Raw genomic sequence first — 20,746 nt, 5'->3', positions numbered from 1 at the left:
ATCTGAGATAGAGGCTCTGATCCCATTAACAAACCCAGTGCCACTGAGTCAATTCCAACCCATGACGACCCTACAGGACAGAGTAGAGCTGCCCCATAGGGTTTCCAAGGAGCAGCTGGTGGATTCAAATTGCCAACCTTTTGGTTAGCAGCCGAGTTCCGTTTTGGGTTATTTCCCTTTCACCCCCTGCCCCGTGTGTGCGTGTGTGTGTGTGCGTGAGCGCATGTGCACATGTGTAGAATCCACAACCCACTGAACACACTTCCTGAGGCTTAGCTAAGTGAGCTCCCTGCCGGGAACGTAAGTGTGGCCAGCCAGAAATTGAAGCATCAAATAATATTTAATTTCATTTCTCCCTAAATATTATTGAATTCCATTCCCAATAACTTTTCTTTTCGACTTGCTCTTTTTGAGGCAGTTCAAGTGGAAAAGGAAATAGCTGAGATGCAAGTAAAAGAACCTCACTCGACAATTTTTTTTTTTTTTAGCTAAATGCAAACGACTGGGAGAATTTTGTTTTCTCAGTGTACATTATTTAGCATCGTGATTATCCTACATGTGCTTTTTTTTTATTTTAGAGATGTCTTTGTCCATCCCCCTCGGGAGAGAGCTTTTAGCTCCATGAAGCATGAATTTTTTCACTTACCTAGTGATTATTAGGCGTAGAAATGCCCTTTGGTAAGAGGTTCCACCTTTAGTGGTCTCTTTAGTGAGCAGCCTTCTGTAAACATTGCGTAAGCTTCTTCAGAGAAAAGCAACTCTCTTGTCTCCGAACCCCCACAGCGCACTCTGATGGTAGCACCTGCCAAGCCCCAGCTTGTGGATCTTCAGAGCTGCTGATGGGGATTCCAGTCCTGAGTATCTCTCTTATTTGTTCTTCCAATTTTTTTTTTTAATTGTGCTTTAAGTGAAAGTTTACAGTTCAAGTGAGTTTCTCATATAAAAATTTATATACACATTGTTACGTGACCCTAGTTCCTGTCCCTAAAATGTGACACACACTCCTCTTTTCCAACCCGGATTTCCTGTGTCCATTCAACCGGCTCCTGCCCCCATCTGCCTTCTCATCTCACCTCCGGACAGGAGCTGCCCGTTTGGTTGCACGCATCCAGTTGAGCTAAGAAGCACACTCCTCGCCAGTATCAATGTATGTCCTATAGCCCGGTCTGATCTTTGTCTGAAGAGTTGCCCTCAGAAATGGTTTTAGTTCTGGGCTCCCAGACAGTCTGACGGCCATGTCTACTGGGACGTGCTTTCTACACAAACCGTGAAGCTGGACTCTGCCCCTTAGTAGCTGTGTGACCTTGGACAAGTTACTCAGCTTCTCTCTGGCTCATTTTCCTTTTCTGGAAAATGGAAATATCCGTGTTTACCTCACAGGGCTGCTGTTAAACAAAGTAAAACATAAGGTACTCAGAAGAGTACGGAGCACGTATGTCAGCGTATTATCATCATCCTCACCACTCAGCTCTAGTGCTTTCTTTGCTGTCAGCATAGACACCAGCTGCCAAGGGGATGGTCCTAAATATAATCCCCCTTGTATGGAATCTGTGTCAGGCAGACTTCATTCGTTTGATCTCCTCTAAATGTGATAATAGTAGAATTTAGTTTACAATGTTGTCCTGAAGATTGGATGAGTTAATGAACATAAGGCGATTAGCACAATTTAGTGGCTAACACATAGTAGGTGTTCAATAAACGCTAGCTATAAGGAGTCCTGGGGTGGTGCAAATGGTTAACAAGCTGGCTGCTAACTGAAAGTTTGGAGGATTGAGTCCACTCAGAGGCACCTTGGAAGAAAGGCCTGGTGAACTGATGAAAAATCAGCCACTAAAAACCCTGTGGATCACAGTTTTACTCTGACACACATGGGGTCACCATGAGTGGGGATTGCCTTGACAGCTACAGGTTTTTATGTCTTAATAGACCTACTAGAGCTCTTGCTTTCAGCTTGGTTCTTTAAGGAAGTTAAAATATGCAAAGCAACAACCCAATAAGTTCACTTCCTCATTCCTTAAAATAAATATTAAGTGTCTTCTGTGTACCAGGCACTGTTCTAGCCTTGAAGCTATCGTAGTGCCTACTACTGACAAGTGGCAAGATTATTCCCTTTCAAAGTGTCTATTCTCATGGGAGGAGGCTGAGCGCAAAGAAAACAAATATTTGTGTAACATAGTAATAAGTGCTATGGAGAAAAGAACAGGGACAGAGAATAAGGAAGCCAGGGTAGGAGTGTTGTTGTTGTTGTTAGGCGGACAGAGAATAAGGAGGCCAGGGTAGGAGTGTTGCTGTTGCTGTTGTTAGGCGGACAGAGAATAAGGAGGCCAGGGTAGGAGTGTTGTTGTTGTTGTTGTTAGGTGGACAGAGAATAAAGAGGCCAGGGTAGGAGTGTTGTTGTTAGGTGGACAGAGAATAAAGAGGCCAAGTAGGAGTGTTGTTGTTGTTGTTGTTGTTGTTAGGTTGTTAGGTGGACAGAGAACAAGGAGGCCAGGGTAGGAGTGTTGTTGTTGTTGTTGTTAGGTGGACAGAGAACAAGGAGGCCAGGGTAGGAGTGTTGTTGTTGTTGTTAGGTGGACAGAGAATAAGGAGGCCAGGGTAGGAGTGTTGTTGTTGTTGTTAGGCGGACAGAGAACAAGGAGGCCAGGATAGGAGTGTTATTGTTGTTGTTAGGTGGACAGAGAACAAGGAGGCCAGGGTAGGAGTGTTGTTGTTGTTGTTGTTAGGTGGACAGAGAATAAAGAGGCCAGGGTAGGAGTGTTGTTGTTGTTGTTAGGCGGACAGAGAATAAGGAGGCCAGGGTAGGAGTGTTGTTGTTGTTGTTAGGTGGACAGAGAACAAGGAGGCCAGGGTAGGAGTGTTGTTGTTGTTGTTGTTAGGCGGACAGAGAATAAGGAGGCCAGGGTAGGAGCGTTGTTGTTGTTGTTAGGTGGACAGAGAATAAGGAGGCCAGGGTAGGAGTGTCGTTGTTGTTAGGCGGACAGAGAATAAGGAGGCCAGGGTAGGAGTGTTGTTGTTGTTGTTAGGTGCTGTCAAGTCAGTTCCAACTCATAGCGAGCCTATGTGCAACAGAAGGAAACACTGCCTGGCCCTGCGCAGTCGTTGTTATGCTTGAGCCCGTTGTTGCAGCCACTGTGTCAATCCATCTCCTTGGGCATCTTCCTCTTTCACTGACCCTCTACTTTACCGAGCATGATGTCCTTCTCCAGGGACTGATCCCTCCTGAAAATATGTCCAAAGTATGTGAGACGTAGTCTTACCATCCTTGCCTCCAAGGAGCATTCTGGCTGTACTTCTTCCAAGACGTATTTGTTCGTTCTTTTGGCAGTCCATGGTATATTCGACATTCTTCACCAACAGCACAGTTCAAAGGCATCAGTTCTTCTTTGGTCTTCCTTATTCATTGTTCAGCTTTCGCATGCATATGATGTGATTGAAAATACCAAGGCTTGGGTCAGGTGCACCTTAGTCTTCAAGGTGACATCTTTGCTTTTCAACACTTTAAAGAGGTCTTTGGCAGCAGATAGGGTAGGAGTGGGGGTGCTATAATAGGTAGGCTGGCCTGGGGAAGCCTCTCGGATGGGGGGACATTTGAGCAGGGACCTGCGGGAAGTGAGAAGCCAAGGGAAGGGGTCACTGTGAGCAGAGCCTTCTAAAGAGAGGAAATAGTAAATGCAAAGACCCCCAGGTGGAGTATCCTTGGAAACTATAATATTGCTTCCTTTTTATCCATAATTTTCTCTATTTGCCCTCTAGCCTTGGAGATAGAATTTCCCAAGGGCACAATATCTAAAGAACAGATGGACTTTAGGGGATCCAGGGGTAAACTACTCAAGAAAACTTGAAGTCATTAGCAAACTCCCTAGATCCCCCAGTGACCAGGATGTTTCACCTTAGAGGCAGCCACCACGTCCAGATCAAGCTTCCTGTTTAGTTCAGACAGCAGTATATTGAGGCCTCTAAACTGCTGATACGGCATATTAGCTAATTAAATTACTGCACGTTGCTGGTTGCAAGGCCAAAGCCAGTGGAGTGATTTGTTATTGTCTTCTTGTAGAACAATATATGGGCAAAATATTATTAGATTTTTATTTTAATAAAAAACTGGGAATGAAGTTATTTAATTAAGATTGTGTCAAAGCATGACTATTTTCCCTTTGGCCATTTTCATAGCACATATGAAAGGATTCCTCTTGGAAGATGGAAGGAAACTGGTTTGTCGCCATTAGTGCCAAAATACAAGTTCTTTCACCAACCTGATCTGTATCTTAAACTTGCTATCAGGGCTGTTTTATGCAATAAAAGCATAATCCAATACAACCCACACTAGAGCGTAGCTGGATTCCATTTTATGCTGAGACTTCCAAGGAAAGGCTACACTCTAGGTAGGGATTTTGGTATGATATCTCTTCATTTATTCATTCTTCAATTCATTCATTCACTGCATATTAATTGAGGTTCTAATTTGTGTAAGATACTGTGCTGTGGCTAAGTGTACCATTACAGAAACCAATGAAGTTATAATGCCTCTTGCTGAGAGCTCTTGAACAGTGGAAGACTATCAGTAAAAGAGAAACGACATGGTGATGCTAAATTTCCTTTGCTAACTTTCTGCAAAACAGCCCTTCCTCCCCACTTTTCCAAACGTAATCTGTCCTTTAATCCCTAGCTCAGATTAAGTCTCTTCCACGAGGCCTTCCTTGAATATCCCATTCCTTACTTGGAATTTCTTTTTTGTTTTTTCCACTTGAGTTTTCTCTGAAGTCTGTACCCTTACAATTTAATGTTTAATCAAATGCACGTTGTTATTTAAATATTGTTTTATTTCCCAATTAGATTGCAATTCTTTTGAGGGCATGGACCATATCTTCTACCACTATGTCCCCAAACATCCACCACCTTTATGTCTTGCATAGAGCAGACACTCATTTAATTGGAAATGAGCCAATCTACTGGTGATGTTGTTCCTAAGATGATCTGATTTATCTACAAGAATCTGCTTACATACCACTTTCCATCTAGCCAGTCACTGTCCATCATCTGCCATCTGTCTATCCATTCGTCTATCCATCTCTCCATCCATCCATCTACCCATCCATTCATCTGTCTATCCATCTACCATCCATCCATCTGTCTATCCATCTACCATCCATCCATCCATTTATCTCTCCATCTCTCCATCCACCCATCTATCAACTTACACATCTATAATTTAAGCAATTTAACTTGCTTTCACGTGTTACCTTTTAGAAGCGATCTATGCTAATCCAATTATTATATTAAAAATGGTACTAATTTAAGGTTTTTTATTTTTTTAAGAATCCAAATGTATGGCTCATAACTGTTCTGTCATTATTAGTCACACACAGAGAACATGACATGAAATAGCTGTTTTGTCTCTTGGAAGCAAAACAGCCTGAGAGAACAAAGGATTGCACATCAATTCCCTGGGGAAAAAAAAAGTCAGCCAAATGGAGTGTATCCTATAAAACATTAGTGACAAAAGGAAGATGAGAGGGAAGGAGACAGAGAGAGAGGGATGGGAGAGAAGGAGACAGAGGGGTGGAAGAGAAGGAGACAGAGACAGAGGGGTGGGAGAGAAAGAGACAGAGACAGAGGCAGAGAGATGGGAGAAAAGGAGACAGAGACAGAGAGATGGGAGAGAAGGCGACAGGGACAGAGAGATGGGACAGAAGGACACAGGGACAGAGAGATGGGAGAGAAGGACACAGGGACAGAGAAGTGGGAGAGAAGGACACAGAGACAGAGGGAAGGGAAGGAGCAAGTAGTGGGGGAGGGAGCGAAGGAAAAGGTTTTCTGAACAGCTGGTGAAACAAAGGGAAAGAAAGAATTGGAGGAGAGAGTGTAGCCAGACCTGTGGGGGAGGTACTGAGCCCTGGCTGGAAGCAAGAGACCACTGAGCCAAGCCTGCTGGGGAGGGGGTGCTTTGGCAATACTGCGTTCTCTGTGTCTTCACTCAATTTACACCTGGGCCACTTGGGCTGTGGGCTCTTTTTCAGCACCTTCCCTGTAAAACTGCCTAATCCTTTTTCTTCTTCTCTGAGACCCTTTCCTCACAGCCAAACTTGCAATTCTTTCCTGGCTCACAGAATACAAAGCCTGCAGCTTCCAAACACAATTAATTGACTTAATGCCCTCACCTGCTGCCAAGCAGGCTTCAATAACCAAAGAGCTGTGAAAAAACAGTGTGGCTATTAACTACACAGAAAAAAAGACCCCTGGCATCTACTGGTGGAAGCTGTTGGCTTGAACTGTCTCAACAATCACTCCAGACCTTCCTTCTAAAATAAAACAAGAAAACGATTCATTTGTTATTTGGGAAGAGGGTTTTATTCATTTGTTTACTTGGGAGGAAAAAGAATATACTGGTGGTATAAGACCACATACCAAAAAGAAAGAAAGTCCCATTTTGTTCTTGAGGAATCTGGTTCTCAGCCTTCGCAATGTTTGAGGAAAATATTTCCAGAGATGCTGGTAATTTGCTGAGAGAAGCATGACACGTGTTGAGAGGCGTTTGTGCAGTTTTTCCAAGACAGAAAAACAAAATGGGGAGAAAATGGATTGTTATTCTAAGAGGTAGAAAAGCAAAAAGGAGTCCAAATATCCTGAAAAATAAGTAAGTGGCTTGGTTTCTTGGGCTTGTTGCCCAAATGATTACTTAGCTGGATTTTCTTTTCCTACAGGAGTTCAGGAGCCCTGGTGCGCAGTAGTTAACAGCTTAGCTGCTAACCAAAACGTCAGCAGTTTGAATCCACCAGTCACTCCTTGGAAACCCTGTGGGGCAGTTCTACTCTGTCCTACAGGGTCCTTGTGAGTCAGAATCTACTCAATGGCAACGGGTTTAGGAGTTTGAGAAAAACATGTACAAGTGTATTCCCTCTTGCTACCTAATGTATGCTTATTTATTTATTTTGCTAAAATAACTGGTTGAGAGAGAAACCAGGAGTCTCTTTGAAGTTTGGGCCAGAAGCTGAAAGCCTCTGAATGGCATTGAGGGGAAAGAAAACAGCTTTGGTGACATTTGTATGCAAAACAATGTCTTCTACCTCCTGTTGCCCCTTCATTCCTCTCCAGAGAAAAAGTTTAGTTGAGTGAAGCTACTCGGCTGTTTTTTTCTTGTTCTTGTGGGAATATCAGCTAGACTTTCTTTTTCTTTGGTCAAATGGATAAAATATTTCTGGAGATGCTGATAATTTGCTGAGAGAAGCGTGACATGTGTTGAGAGGTGTTTGTGCAGTTTTTCCAGGACAGAAAAACAAAAGGGGAGAAAAAGGATTTTATTCTAATAGGTAGAAACGCAAAAAGGAGTCCAAATATCCCGAAAAATAAGTAAGTGGCTTGGTTTTTTGGGCTTGTTGCTGTGTAATTATTTTAAAATATCTCAAATGATAACTTAGCTGAATTTTCTTTTTTTTACAGGAGTTCAGGAGCCCTGGTACGCAGTAGTTACCAAAAAGAATCTAATTCCAGCTAATGGTACCAGCTCTAGGGCTGGGACTCGAATTCCAGCTTTGATGTGCTGTGTGACTTTGGGTAAGATAGTTAACCTCTCTGTGACACGGTTTCCTTAACTACAAAAGGGGAATCATATTCTTCATACTTCATAAAAGAAATGATTCCCCTTTTGTAGTAAATAGTCAATGAGTTTTCTCAAAATCAATGTGTTTTCACAGGTAACCTAGTTAACACGCGGTGCCAAAAATCTAAGCCCGTTGCTGTTCAGTTGATCCCAACTCATAGCAGCCCCATAGGTTTCCCAAGGCCGTAATCCTCACGGAAGCAGACTGCCACATCTTTCTCCCACGGAATGGCTGGGGGACTCAAACAGCCAGCATTTCCGTCAGCAGCCGAGTGCTTAACTGCTGCGCCAGCAGGACTCCTTAACACTTGGTAAACCCTTCCAAATGCAGAGCCCCTTCTCTAGGTGAGCTCCCATTCCTGAAGTTGTTTGTGTGTTTTGTTATTTGCATCACAAATATTTTCTTTATTATTCACATCACAGTTTTTGCAGCCATTGCTTATGTGCAAGTCAATTTATTCTTGATAGTCTTATTTGATGTAATTCTTATCAGTAGTCCTTGACAAAATCTAATTTGGAAAAAAAAGAAACAACCCCGACGTCAACATCTATGGCTGCCTTCTATGGGATTCACTCGTCCTCGCCGTTTAGCTGGCATCTGGCACCTTTTGGGTGCCCACTCTTCATCCCAGGAGATCCACATCTTTGCATCTTTCTTTCCCTACTTTCACACAGTTGCCCCCACGTCGGCGATGAGGTATTGATTCTTCTTCTTGTCATTTAGCATTCTCACGGAGACCCTGGCAGACCAATTTACAAAAGATTGCAGAAGCACTTTGGCAAATTGGGAGGGTTTTTGACTGAGAAAGAAAAAATGCAGACCACGAAAATTTCGCCCCTTTCAGTTGCACTCACTTAGCTGCAGTCTCTCTGCTAATGAGCGCTTTCAATCACTGCTGCAGATCTCCTTCACTGTCTTCCTCCCTGTGACTCGCTGAGTGCCCTCACTCAGGCCAGATGACCCGGCTCTGGACTAGGTGAGCTGGGCTTGATGTGTTCGTGCCCAGTAGCCCTCGCCTCCAGGCCCGGCTTCTCTTAAAAGTCTAAGCAGATGGACTTGTCCTGAAACCCCTGCCTGGGGTTAATTTGCAGGGCCTCCACCCATCCAGCGGACACCACTCTGACCCACCTGTCAGGCCCTGCAATTCATGAGCCTCCCTGGGGCAGATGCCAGGAGCCACAGAACAAAGCTACCTTCAGATTGTATATTTCAGGGTTATTTATTAGTCTTTGCCTCAGAAGTCTAGCCAGGTTTTCACTCGGGGTCTGTTTGCCTTATGCAGCCTGTCTCTGAAGTGCAATTTGGAGATGTAGACACATCAAGGTAATTTTCCATCCTCTGTGACAATGTCATTAGCTAGGAGGAAGGAGGAGGCCTGCCCGCTGTGCTAATGGCTGCTTCTCATTCTGGAGGCCCCAGGAGCTCTGGGATGTAAAAGGCCCCCAGAGCCTCACCTGGAGCTCCCTCCCTGGGGGGTGACGTTCCTGGTTTCCTCTGCAAACCCCTCTCCTCCCCCTTCCTCCCTTGCAGGACTATGGAACCACCTCGTTTAGACACCTGGGAGCTTTTAGGGCTTCTGAGCCTGTTCTTGCTTGTTTATTGTGGTGGCTTTTCTGGAGGATGAGTCACACTCAGTGTCTGTGAGTGTTGGGGAGTGAAAGAGATGCCAAATCATGTCCTAAAAGTCCTGCCTCAGGCTTACGGTTCTGCCCATCTGTGCTCCAGTCACGCCCTCCAGTGCCCCTTGATTTGCCCTTTCCGGAGCCCCTAGAAAGTTGCTGGAATCGCTGCAAATGGTTAACACACTCGGCTGCCAACCGAAAGGTTGGAGGTTTGAGTCCAGCCAGAAACACCCCGGAAAAAAGGCCTGATGATCTACTTCCAAAAAATCCAGTCATCGAAAACCCTGTGGAGCACAATTCTACTCAAACGCGTGGGGTTGCCGTGAGTCAGAATCAACTCAATGGCAGCTGGTTTCATAAGAAAGCTCCTAGAATGCCCTGTCTCTGGTCCTCCTCATCTACCTCAGGCCCACCCATCCTCCACAGCTCAGTTCAGACTTCAGGGCCCCACTGCAGCCTACCCAGGCCCCTGCCGGAAGCCCCTAGAGCTTCTGCTTTGTGTCCTCCTGTGCTTTTCCCCATTTGCCATTGTGTGGTTGTGAGGGAGTGTTCGGCCTCAGACCCTCTGGCAAGCCTGGGCGACTCCCAGGAGCAGGTGCTCCTCGCATCTCCAGCACAACGGGGGAGTCTGGCCCACCGGAGCTACTTAGTAATGAATGAACAGCTGCACGGGCTAGTTTTGGGGTACTCAGTGGGGAATTTTTGTTCAACAGTAGATAATGGGTTGTTCTTGTTAGCTGCCACAGAGTTGGCCCCCAACTCAAGGTGACCCCAGGTACAATGGGATCAGACTATTGTATTCCATTGGCTGTTTTTCAGAAGTAGGTCACCAGGCCTTTCTTCCTAGTCCATCTTAGTTTGGGAGCTCCACTGAAACTTGTTCAGTGTCAAAGTAACACACAAGCTTCCACCGACAGAGGGTGGTGGCTGTGCTTGAGGTATATTGGCTGGGAATTGAACTGGGTCTCCCACGCACAAGGTGAGAATTCTAACATGAAACCACCGCTGCCCACAGGCACTGAGTACTCACCTGTAATGTGTTTTCTCTTTCAATTCACCCCTGGGAAAAGGAAGAAAAAAGGTTTTTTTCCATGGTGGGTCATACGGGTGTAGAAAGGGCACCCTTGACAGCACTCGTTTGTAGTTGACTCTTCTTGACATGATGTATGTGCGTGAACAGCCATTAGGGACTATCTTCAAATCTCAGCTAAATTTTAATGAATGTCATTTCCAATAGACCCTTGCACTGAAGAGCAAGCTGATTTTTTCAAAGTTGATACGTGTGTGCACGCACAGAATCGTTTATGTAGAAAATGTATCAAATAGAGTAAAAATGGAAACACTGGGGAAAAAAATCATGTTTTTCCATGGAAGGGTATTGCCTGAATAGAGCAGAGGTCAAAACATCTGAATTCTTTTTCATTCTCCTTTTTGATGGTAAAAATCCCATAACTGTCCACATCCACCCCCTCAACTATCCAGGCATGCCAAGAATTTGGTGGACTTTGAGTTTTACGCGTTTGTTTAAAAGACACACACCAGGCAGCTGCCATGTTCTGGGGCTGTGACCCATGTTCTGGAGTCATGGAAGGCATAGTTATGTCCTCAGATGGTGTCAGGTGGTGGGAATAGCCTTGGTTTTAGAGTTACACCATCCTGAGTTGGAATCATAAATTCTAAGCGCGATAAACTTGGGTAAGATATTTAATCTCCCCAACCTCCAATTCCTACATCTATAAAGTAAGGTTAATGCTACGTATCTCTCAAGGTGGGGTTGGGGACTAAACAGGACAACCACTGAAAAAATAAACCAGATCATGATGCACCCTTATTGAAACCCTCCAAAGGCATGTGGTGAAACTTAGAATAGAATTCAAAGTCCTTGGGGGTTCCTGGGTGGTGCAGTTAACATGCTCAGCTGCTAACCAAAAGGTTGGAGGTTCAAGTCCACCTGGAGGCACCTCGGAAGAAAGGCCTGGAGATCTACTTCTGAAAAATCAGCCATTGAAAACCCTATGGAACACAGTTCTACTCTGACACACATGGGGTGGCTTGAGTCGGAGCTGACTGGATAGCGTGGCTATGTGACCTGGCGTCATCCTGCTCAGTCCACACCTCCTGCTCCTTGTTGTCTTCCTGCTGGTGCTCCTGTACGCTGGTCCCCTCATTATTTCTCCAGTATGCCAAAGTCTTGCTGCCTCAGGGCCTTTGTGCTGGGTAAGTCTTCTGTTTGGACACTCTTCCCCCTGAAAGTCATAGGTCTTGCTGATCACATCACTCAGGTCCCTGTTCCAGGGCCACGCTGCCCCAGAGAGTACTTTCCTGATCCCCTACCTAAAGTAGCCTGCCATCACCCCTGCAATTTTAACCTGCTTTATTTCTCTTCATAGTCCAAATCCCTACCTGACACTATGTGATATGTTAGTTCATTTGCTTACTGTCTGTCTCCTATCACTGGAATGGAAATTTCATAAAACAGGGACTCAATTCTTTTTATGGAGTCTCTGGATGGTGTAAATGGTTAATGAGCTCAGCTGCTAACTAAAAGCTTGGAAGTTCAAGTCTACCCAGAAGAGGCTTAGAAGAAAGGCCTGGCAATCTACTTCCAAAAAAATCAGCCATGGAAAACCCTATGAGCACAGTTCTACTGTAACACACATGGGGTTGTCATGAGTCAGAATCGATGTGATGGCAATTGAAAAAATTTGTTTTCAAGGCTGTATTCTCTCTTCCTAGAACAGTGCCTGGTACTCAAATATTTGCTGAATGAATAAATGATGTGAGGAGCCTCACCTGGTGCTTGGCATACAGTAGGCACTCCATAAGGGCCAGTTCTCTTCCTCCTTCCTTCTTAGCAAGGAGCTTAAACTTTACGGCTGAAGATAAGACAGCATGAGATGGATTTTTTGGATTTAGTTAAGCCACTGGAATCTTTTTACATCCTTACATCCCAATAACCATGCACCGCAGAGCTTAACAGAAAGCAAATCCTCATTTTATGTTTTAATCAATTTGTTCCACATAAAGTATGTCTGGGGTGAGAAGAGCAAGTGTTTGAAAAAATGAAGCCCTAGAACAATTGATGAAATGTGCTTATTCTTTTCCTCTCTGCAACTCCTTGCCGTGGAAGAAGCAGGGAGAAAGCAGAGCTGAGCCAGGTTGATTGGCAGGAGGGAGCATCACAACTAACAGCCTCCTTTGATGACTCATATGTGGCCCTTGCTTGTGGGCAACCCATTGCTGGACATCACTGGAAATGAGCTCCGTCATCTGCTTTATGAATGAATTGAGGTGAGATGTTTCTTTGCTGTAGTGAAAAGCACCCCACGTGGAGCGCACACTCTGGGGTGTCTCCTCCTTAGCTGAGTCATCACACGTTGATGGAGTGCCGGTTATGGGCCCCGTGTGGTGGGCGGATAATGGGGAGGTGGGGAAGGAATACATTGGTAAGTGCTGTGAGATGGCAAAAGGGAAGCCTAGATCAAGTCTAGGGATAGGCACGTGGACGACTTGCCAGAAGAAGGAATGTTTGAGCTGAGACATCAACATTGATAGGCAAAATTCCTCTGGCCAAGTTAATTCCTATTAAAGAGCAGTCTAGGCCCAGGGAAGGCTGGTTAGGAAAACTGGATGCCAGATTCTCATCTTGGTTGCTGCTATGGAGACCTGCTCTCTCTCTGTGCCTCTGTTTCCCCAAGTGTAATATGAGAGATTGAAATAGAAGATTTCTTAAGTTCTATCCAGATAGGAATTCTGTTTTGTTACCTGTTGTTGTTTGGTGCTGTTGAGTCAGTTCCAACTCATAGACCCCTTTGTACAACAGAACGAAACACTGCCCGGTCCTACACCATCCTCACATTTGTTGCTATGTTTGAGCCCATTGTTGCAGCTGCTGTGTCAATCCATCTCATTGAGGGTCTTCTTCTTTGTCACTGACTATCTGCCTTACGAAGTATAATGCCCTTCTCCAAGGACTGGTCCCTCTTGATAACGTGTCCGAAGTGCGTGAGATGAAGCCTCACCATCCTCGCTTCCGAGGACTGCTCTGGCTGTACTTCCTCCAAGACTTATTCTTCTGGCAGCCCAAGACATATTCAATATTCTTCTCCAGCACCACAGTTCAAAGGCATCGTTCTTCTTCAGCCTTCCTTATTCAATGCCCAGCTTTTGATTGCATATGAGGTGATTGAAAACACCATGGCTTGGGTCAGGTGCACCTTAGTCCTTAAAGTGACATCTTTGTTTTTTAACACTTTAAAGAGGTCTTTTGCAGCAGATTTGCCCAACGCCATATGTCTTTTGATTTCTTGACTGCTGCTTCCATGGGGGTTGATTCTGAATCCAAGTAAAATGAAATTCTTGACAACTTCAATCTTTTCTCTGTTTATCATGATGTTGCTTATTGGTCCAGTTGTGAGAATTTTTATTTTCTTTATGTTGAGGTGTAATCCATACTGAAGGCTGTGATCTTTGATCTTCATCAGTAAGTGCTTCAAGTCCTCTTCACTTTTAGGAAGCAAGCTTATATCATCTGCATATTGAAGGTTGCACCAATCCTGATGCTTCATATAGTCCAGCTTCTCGAATTATTTGCTCAGCATACAGATTGAATGGTGAAAAATACAACCTGACACACATCTTTCCTGATTTTAAAACACAAAGTACCTTCTTGTTCTGTTCAAATTACTGCCTCTTGGTCTATGTACAGGTTCCTCATGAGCACAATGAAGTGTTCTGGAATTCTCATTCTTCCCAGTGTTATCCATAATTTGTTACAATCCACACAGTTGAATGCCTTTGCATACTCAATAAAGCACAGGTAAACATCCTTCTGGTATTCTCTGCTTTCAGCCAGGATCCATCTCACATCAGCAATAATATCCCTGGTTCCATGTCCTCTTCTGAATCCGGCTTGAATCTCTGGCAGTTCCCTGTCGATATACTGCTGCAATTGTTTTTTAATGGTCTTCAGCAAAATTTTATTTGTATGTGATATTAATGATATTGTTTGATAATTTCCACATTCTGTTGGATCATCTTTATTTGGAATGGGCACAAATATGGATCTCTTCCAGTCAGTTGGACAGGTAGCTGTCTTCCAAATTTCTTGGCATAGATGAGTGAGCACCCCCAGTGCTGCATCCCTTTCTTGAAACATCTCAATTGGTATTTCGTTAATTCCTGGAGCCTTGTTTTTTACCAATGACTTCAGTGCAGTTTGGACCTCTTCCTTCAATACCATCAGTTTTTGATCATACGCTGCTTTCTGAAATGGTTGAACATGGACTAATTCTTTTTGGAACGGTGCCTCTGTGTTTTCCTTCCGTTTTCTTTTTTCCCATTAAGTCTTTTTTTCTTTTTTAAAAATGTTTATTGTGCTTTAAGTGAAAGTTTCCAAATCAAGTCAGTCTCTCACACAAACTTATATACACCTTCTTACGTACCCTCAGTTGCTCTCCCCCTAATGAGACAGCCTGCTCCCTCCCTCCAAGCTCTCTTTTTGTGTCCCTTCCGCCAGCTTCTAACCCCCTCCACCCTCTCATCTCCGCTGCAGACAGGAGATGACAACATAGTCTCAAGTGTCCACTTGATCCAAGAAACTCATTCCTCACCAGCATCCCTCTCCGTCACATTGTCCAGGCCAACCTCTGTCTGAAGAGTTGGCTTCGGGAATGGTTCCCGTCCTGGGGCAACAAAAGGTCTGGGGGCCATGATCGCTGGGGTGGTTCTAGTCTCAGTCAGACCATTAAGTCTGGTATTTTTACAAGAATTTGGGGTCTGCATCCCACTGCTGTCCTACTCCCTCAGGGGTGCTCTGTTGTGTTCCCTGTCAGGGTAGTCTTCGGGTAGCCAGGCACCATCTAGCTCTTCTGGTCTCAGGCTGATGTAGTCTCTGGTTTATGCGGCTCTTTCTGTCCCCTGGGCTCATAATTACCTTGTGTCCTTGGTATTCTTCATTCTCCTTTGATCCAGGTGGGTTGAGACCAATTGATACATCTTAGATGGCCGCTTGCTAGCGTTTAAGACCCCAGACGCCACTCTCCAAAGTGGGATGCAGAATGTTTTCTTAATAGATTTTATTATGCCAATTGACTTAGATGTCCCTGAAACCATGGTCCCAAACCCCGGCCCCTGCTGCTCTGGACTTTGAAGCATTCAGTTTATTCAGGAAACTTCTTTGTTTTTGGTTTACTCCAGTTGTGCTGACCTCGCCTATATTGTGTGATGTCTTTCCCTTCACCCCCAAGTAGTTCCTATCTACTATCTAATTAGTGAGTACCCCCTCACTCCCTCCCCTCCCTCCTTCCACACTCTTGTAACCATGAAAGAATATTTTCTTCTCTGTTTAAACCGTTTCTCGAGTTCTTAAAATAGTGGTCTTATACAATGTTTGTCCTTTTGCAACAGACTAATTTCACTCAGCACAAGGCCTTCCAGATTCCTCCATGTTAGGAAATGTTTCACAGATTCCTCACTGTTCTTTATCGATGCGTAGTATTCCATTCTGTGAATATACCATAATTTATCCATTCATCTGTTGTTGGGCACCTTGGTTGCTTCCATCTTCTTGCTATTGTAAACAGTGCTTCAATAAACATGGGTGTGCATATATCTGTTCGTGTAAAGGCTCGTATTTCTCCAGGATATATTCCAAGGAGTGGGATTGCTGGATCATATGGTAGTTCTATTTCTAGCTTTTTAAGGAAGTGCCAAATCGATTTCCAAAGTGGTTGTACCATTTGACATTCCCACCGGCAGTGTGGAAGTGTTCCAGTCTCTCCACAACCTCTCCAACATTTATTATTTTGCTTTTTTTGGATTAGTGACAGCCTTATTGGAGTGAGATGGAATCTCATTGTAGTTTTGATTTGCATTTCTCTAATGGCTAATGATCGTGAACATTTCCTCACGTATCTGTCAGCTACCTGAATGTCTTCTTTAGTGAAGTGGCTGTTCATACCTTTTGCCCATTTTTTAATAGGGTTATTTGTCTTTTTGTAGTTCAGTTTTTGCAGTATCATGTAGATTTTAGAGATCAGGCGCTGATCAGAAATGTCATAGCTAAAAACTTTTTCCCAGTCTGTAGGTAGTCTTTTTACTCTTTTGGTGAAGACTTTGGATGAGCATAGGTGTTTGATTTTTAAGGAGCTCCCAGTTATCTAGTTTTTCTTCTGCATTGTTAGTAATGTTTTGTATACTGTTGATGCCATGTATTAGGGCTCCTAACGTTGTCCCTATTTTTCTTCCATGATCTTTATCATTTTCAATTTTTTATTCAGGCCTTTGATCCATTTCGAGTTTGATTTGTGCGTGGAGTGTGGTATGGGTCTTGTTTCTTTTTTTTGCAGATTGTTATCCAGTTATGCCAGCACCATTTGTTAAAAAGACTGTCTTTAAAAAAATTTTTTTTTCCCCATTTAACTGCTTTTTGGCCTTTGTCAAATATCACCTAGTCATATATGAATGGATTTATGTCTGGATTCTCAATTCTGTTCCATTGGTCTATGTATCTGTTGTTGTACCAGTACCAGGCTGTTTAATAGGTTCTAAAATCAGGTAGAGTGAGGCCTTCAGCTTTGTTCTTCTTTTTCAGTAACGCTTTACTTATCTGGGGCCTCTTTCCCTTCCATATGAAGTTGGTGATTTGTTTTTCCATCTCCTTAAAAAACATTGTTGGAGTTTTGGATTGGAGTTGCATTAAATCTGTGGATCGCTTTTGGTAGAATAGACATTTTTATAATGTTGTCTTCCTATCCATGAGCAAGGTATGTTTTTCCACTTATGTAGGTCTCTTTTGGTTTCTTGCATAAGTGTTTTGTAGTGTTCTTTGTATAAGTCTTTTACGTCTCTGGTAAGATTTATTCCTAAGTATTTTGTCTTCTTAGGGGCTGCTGTAAATGGCATTGATTTGGCGATTTCCTCTTCAATATTCTTTTTGTTGGTGTAGAGGAATTCACCTGATTTATGTATGTTTATCTTGTATCCTGATGCTCTGCTAAACTCTTCTATTAGTTTCAGTAGTTTTCTGGAGGATTCCTTAGGGTTTTCTATGTATAGGATCATGTCATCTGCAAATAGAGATACTTCTTCCTTGCCAGTCTGGATGCCCTTAATTTCTTTATCTAGCCTAATTGCTCTGGCTAGGACCTCCAGCACAATGTTGAATAAGGGTGGTGATAAAGGGCATCCTTGTCTGGTTCCCGGTCTCAAGGGGAATGTTTTCAGGCTCGCTCCATTTAGGATGATTTTGGGCATTGGCTTTGTGTAAATGCCCTTTATTATGTTGAGGAGTTTTCCTTGTATTTCTATTTTGCTGAGTTTTTATCATGAATGGGTGTTGAACTTTGTCAAATGCCTTTTCTGCATCAACTGATAATATCATGTGATTCCTGTATTTTTTTTTTTTTATTTATATGATGGATTACATTAATTGTTTTTCTAGTGTTAAACCATCCCTGCATACCTAGTATGAATCCCACTTGGTCATGGTGAATTAGTTCTTTTGGTACATTGTTGAATTCTATTGGCTAGGATTTTGTTGAGGATTTTTGCATCTATGTTCATGAGAAGTATAGGTCTGTAATTTCTTTTTTTGTGGTGTCTTTTTGTGGTGTTTGGAAACCCCGGTCATGTAGTGGTTAAGTGCTACGGCTGATAACCAAAGGGTCGGCACTTCGAATCTCCAGGCGCTCCTTGGAAACTCTATGGGACAGTTCCACTGTGTCCTGTAGGGTCGCTATGAGTCAGAATCAACTCGACGGCACTGGGTTTATTTTTTTTTTGCAGGGGGGGGTTTTACCTGGTTTTGGTATCAGGGATATGCTGGCTTCATAGAATGAGTGTGGGGGTGTTCTGACCTTTTCTATGCTCTGAAATACCTTTAGTAGTAGTGGTGTAGCACTGGGTTTTAGGTTTTAGTAGTGGTGTTAACTCTTCTCTGAAAGTTTGCTAGAACTCTGCAATGAAGCCGTCTGGGCCAGGGCATTTTTTTTTTTGTTGGGAGTTTTTTGATAACTTTTTCAATCTCTTCTTTTGTTATGGGTCTATTTAGTTGTTCTACCTCTGTTTGTATTAGTTTAGGTAGGCAGTGTATTTCAGGAATTCATCCATTTCTTCTAGGTTTTCAAATTTGTTAGATTACAATTTTTCTTAGTAATCTGATATGATTCTTTTAATTTCAGTTGGGTCTGTTGCCAATATCGCACATCTCATTTCTTATTCAGGTTATTTGCTTCCTCTCCTGTTTTTCTTTTGTCAGTTTGGCCAGTGGTTTATCAATTTTGTTGATTTTTCCAAAAAACCAGCTTTTGGTCTCCTTAATTCTTTCAATTGTTTTTCTGTTTTCTATTTCATTTAGTTCAGCTCTAATTTTTATTATTTGTTGTGTTCTGGTGCCTCAGGGTTTCTTTTGTTGTTCTCTTTCTATTTGTTCAAATTGTAGGGATAGTTCTTTGATTTTGGCCCTTTTTTCTTTTTGGATGTGTGCGTTTATTGATATAAATTGGCCTCTGAGCACCACTTTTGCTGTGTCCCAAGGGTTCTGATAGGACGTGTTTTCATTCTCATTGTATTCTCTGAATTTCTTTATTCCATCCTTAATGTCTTCTATAATCCAGTCTTTTTTGAGCAGGGTATTGTTCAGTTTCCAAGTGTTTGATTTCTTTTCCCTGTTTTCGTGTTATTGATTTCCACTTTTATGGCCTTATGGTCAGAGAAGATGCTTTGTAATATCTCAGTGTTTTGGATTTTGCTATGGCTTGCTTTATGACCTAATATGTGGTCTATTCTGGAGAATGTTCCATGTGCACTAGAAAAGAAAGTATACTTGGTTGCTGTTGGGTGGGGTGTTCTGTATATGTGTATGAGGTCAAGTTGGTTGATTGTGGCATATAGATCTTCCGTGTCTTTACTGAGCTTCTTTCTGGATGTCTTGTCCTTCACCGAAAGTGGTGTGTTGAAGTCTCCTACTATTATTGTGGAGCCATCTATCTCACTTTTCAGTGCTGATAGAGTTTGTTTTATGTATCTTGCAACCTTCTTATTGGGTGTGTAAATATCTAATATGGTTTTCTTTTCTTGGTAAAATGTCCCTTTAATCATTATATAGTGTCCTTCCTTATCCTTTCTGATGGATTTAACTTTAAAGTCTATTTTGTCAGAAATTAATATTGCCACTCCTGCTCTTTTTTGATTGTTGTTTGCTTGATATATTTTTTTTCCATCCTTTGAGTTTTAGTTTGTTTGTGTCTCTAAGTCTAAGGTGTGTCTCTTGTAGGCAGCATATACACGGATCTTGTTTTTAATCCATTCTGCCACTCTCTGTCTCTTTATTGGTGCATTTAGTCCATTTACATTCAAGGTAATTATGGATAGGTATGAATTTTGTGCTATCAGTTTGATGTCTTTTTTTGTGTGCTGTTGACAGTTTTTTTTCCCCCGCTTAATTTTATGTGCTGAGTAGATTATCTTTATATATTGTATTTTCCTCATATTCATTGTTGTTGATTTTGTTTCTGATGAGTCTCTATTTTTACCTTGTATTTTATTTTGATGAGTAGGATAGTTTGTCTCCTTTGTGGTTACCTTATTATTTACCCGTATTTTTCTAAATTTAAACCTAACTTTTATTTCCTTGTGTCAACTTGTCTTCCTCTCCATATGGGAGATGTATGACTACATTTCTTAGTCCCCCTTTCTTGTTTTAATGTTGTCCTCTTTTACATAGTAACATCGTTTTTTCCCTGTTTTGAGCGTTTTTTAAATCTTGATTTGTTTTTGTGATTTCCCTGTGAGTTGACTTCTTGTTGCTCTGCCCAGTGTTCTAGTCTTTAGTTGATACCTGATATTATTGACTTTCTAACCAAAAAACTCCTTTTAGTGTTTCTTGTAGTTTTGGTTTTGTTTTTACAAATTCCCTAAACTTCTGTTTATCTGGAAATGTCTTAATTTCACCTTCATATTTGAGAGTTTTGTTGGGTATATGATTCTTGGCTGGCAATTTTTTCCCTAAATTTTTTGTATAAATCATCCCAGTGCCTTCTTGCCTGCATGGTTTCTGCCGAGTAGTCCGAGCTTACTCTTGTTGGCTCTCCTTTGTACGTGAGTTTTTGTTTATCCCTAGCTGTTCTTATAATTCTCTCTTTATCTTTGGTTTTGGCAAGTTTGATTATAATATGTCTTCGTCACTTTCTTTTAAAATCCACCTTACATGGAGTTTGATGAACATCTTGGGTAGATATCTTCTCATCTTTCACAATATCAGGGAAGTTTTCTGCCAACAAATCTTCAACAATTCTGTTTTTTCTGTTATCCCTCCCTGTTCTGGTACTCCAATCACTCATAGGTTATTTTTCCTTACAGAGTCCCACATGATTCTTAAGGTTTCTTCATTAAAAAAAAAAAAAAAAAAATCTTTTATCTGATTTTTCTTCAAATATATTGGTCCAAGTGCTTTATCTTCAAGTTCAGAAATTCTGCCTTCCACTTGTTCAATTCTGCTCCTCAGACTTTGTATTGAGTTGTCTA

At 42.4% G+C, this 20,746-nt stretch overlaps 1 long non-coding RNA gene across 1 annotated transcript in view; it reads left to right on the top strand.

The window, feature by feature from the left end:
• Positions 1 to 20,746, top strand: part of LOC126064882 (uncharacterized) — a 123,501-nt gene that overhangs the window by 50,414 nt on the left and 52,341 nt on the right. Inside the window, exons 3-4 of the long non-coding RNA XR_007514668.1 lie at positions 7,438 to 7,551; positions 12,354 to 12,511. This is a non-coding gene — a long non-coding RNA (uncharacterized LOC126064882). The remainder of the gene's footprint in view (positions 1 to 7,437; positions 7,552 to 12,353; positions 12,512 to 20,746) is intronic.

The sequence above is a fragment of the Elephas maximus genome, chromosome 21 (genome assembly GCF_024166365.1).
Source record: "Elephas maximus indicus isolate mEleMax1 chromosome 21, mEleMax1 primary haplotype, whole genome shotgun sequence".
NCBI classification, from domain to species: Eukaryota; Metazoa; Chordata; class Mammalia; order Proboscidea; family Elephantidae; genus Elephas; species Elephas maximus.
This window is presented reverse-complemented; position numbering and strand designations above follow the sequence as displayed.